Consider the following 2,413-nt stretch of genomic DNA (forward strand, 5'->3'; position numbering starts at 1 on the left):
TGCAATTTATATTATAAGTTATTTATAATTATAATATTGTTATATATATTATAAGTTATTTATATTATATTATTTATAATTATAATATTGTTATATATATTATAAGTTATTATAGTGTATTATTTATAATCATAATATTATATTGTTATATATATTATAAGTTATTTATATTATATTATTTATAATTATAATATTATAGTATTATATATATTATAAGTTATTTATAATTATAATATTGTTATATATTATAAGTTATTTATATTTATAATATTTATGTATCTTTAATTTTAGTAAATATAGATATAATTATTGTTTTTATCTTAGTGTTGTAGTATATAAGATATGTTTTTCCTACAAAGTCTAATGTTATTTGTTTTCTGTAAATATTAGCTATTTGTGTTCGTTTCTGGCCTCTATAGTTTGACAATAGTGATGTTGAGTAGTTCTTTGTGCTAGATTCATTTTAATGATTTTGGCATTATTGGTTCATGGTGGGTACTTCTTTAACTTGAAGATCTAGACAAGTTTTATGGGATATATTTATTTCAATGATCTATTGATCTCAATTGAAATCTTACTGTCAAATTTTGGATATGTAATAACATGTGTAGTGGCTGTTGTCAATTGTTTTTTTCTTTAAGAATATCTACATTAAATGTGTACTATTTTTGTTCCTGTGCTTTGATTGTATGATCTGTTTTTTTTTTTTTTATGAAATTTAATTTTAATACTTTTGTTTTGCAGGTGAACGTACCGAAGACAAAGAAGACTTACTGTAAGAGTAAGGAATGCAAGAAGCACACCCTCCATAAGGTCACTCAATACAAGAAAGGGAAGGATAGCCTTGCTGCTCAGGCAAGCGCCGTTATGACCGAAAACAGTCTGGTTACGGAGGTCAGACTAAGCCTGTCTTTCACAAGAAGGTAAAACTTTGTTTATGCCATGTTTAATTCCTTGCACAGATAACAGTTTAGTAGTTTTGTTTATTGTAAACGAGAAGATTTACGTACTGCTTCACAGTAGCAAGTTTTTACTAGAAAATATTTAGTAATTAATGAAATCTGTATAGTGAACAAAATTGACAGTTGGCATCCCCCATTATCCCATTGCACTAAGATAAAATAATTCAAAGAATAATAATGAATACAATATATGGTACACTCAATTGGTTTGCATGGTTCTAAGTAGTATCAAACTCGTTCTCTTTAAACAGGGAAAAACTACAAAAAAGATTGTTCTGAGGCTTCAATGCCAAGGCTGCAAACATGTCTCTCAGCATGCAATTAAGGTCAGTAGTTGTGTTGAGATTTTTTTAAAAAAATTTTTGTTGTGGTTTCTATTCTTAATTGCTTGTGTGGTATTTGCTGTATTTGCAGCGATGCAAACATTTTGAGATCGGTGGGGACAAGAAGGGGAAGGGCACTTCTCTTTTTTAAAATGCAATTTTTTTTTGTGTGTATCTATTGAAATAGCTATTGAATGATTTTAACTACTACTTTTTGCTTTGTTTGGCCAAGTTTATTAAGCTCTTTTTTAGTTTCTAGAATTAAAAAGAATTCTTTTGTTAGTGTTTTGGTAAAATATAAAGAGCTTTTTTATTTCTAAAAGATTTTTTTTATTTTTGTGTGTTGAATCACATTTTTCGCTATCAACTTAACAACAGAATTTAAAGAAAATAATGAAGATAAACACCAAGGTTTTACGTGTTTCAGGTTATAAAACAAGTCTAATCCAAGAGTATGTAGTATTAGAGCTCTTGAAACTTGCTCAAGTTCAATGAGGGTTTCTCAGGCAGTGTATATATTACTTTTAATACAAAAGTTATGAACCATTTTACAATGGTATCCTAATCTTATTTATTAAGGCTGAAGGTCATTAATATAATTAATTACAAATATTCTTCAATTATTTGGAGAATTAATTGATATTTAACCCCCTACATGTTCTAAAGAAGATTGTGGGTTAGTGCATATCGTATGGCCCAATTCGTAGATTGCAAGTCCATCAAATTTATAGGAGACATGCTTCTGACATTGTCAGGGTGCGAGTGCAAGTTTTCCCATGTCAGGCGGCACTGTGGGAAATACCAATTGTTGAGCATATGAACTCGGCGCCACTACTCGAGGCACCAAAAAACTGGTAGACAATATTGTGGTGGCCTAGGGCTACAGTGATGGGCACCTGGCGCTTTCTCTAGGCACGAGGACAAAACTCCTAGACTTGGGGGACTACCGAATCAAGAAGACAAGAGGACCTCCAGGGTGGTCCATGTGGCATCACTTGGAAACATCCAACAAGGAACTCGGTTTGTTGGGAGGATACTACACTCCAAGGAGCTCTGGGCGAACTTTATAGAGCTTCACCATCCTCCCAAGGAGCCTAATTGCTTCTCTAATGATTGCCATGTGTCCAA

The 2,413-nt window shown here is 31.1% G+C and overlaps 1 pseudogene; it reads left to right on the top strand.

Annotated features, from left to right (window-relative positions):
• Nucleotides 1-275: 275 nt before the first annotated feature.
• LOC133816433 (large ribosomal subunit protein eL42-like) lies at nucleotides 276-2,031 on the top strand (annotated as a pseudogene).
• The last annotated feature ends 382 nt before the right edge of the window (nucleotides 2,032-2,413 follow it).

The sequence above is a fragment of the Humulus lupulus genome, chromosome 2 (assembly GCF_963169125.1).
Source record: "Humulus lupulus chromosome 2, drHumLupu1.1, whole genome shotgun sequence".
NCBI lineage: Eukaryota > Viridiplantae > Streptophyta > Magnoliopsida > Rosales > Cannabaceae > Humulus > Humulus lupulus.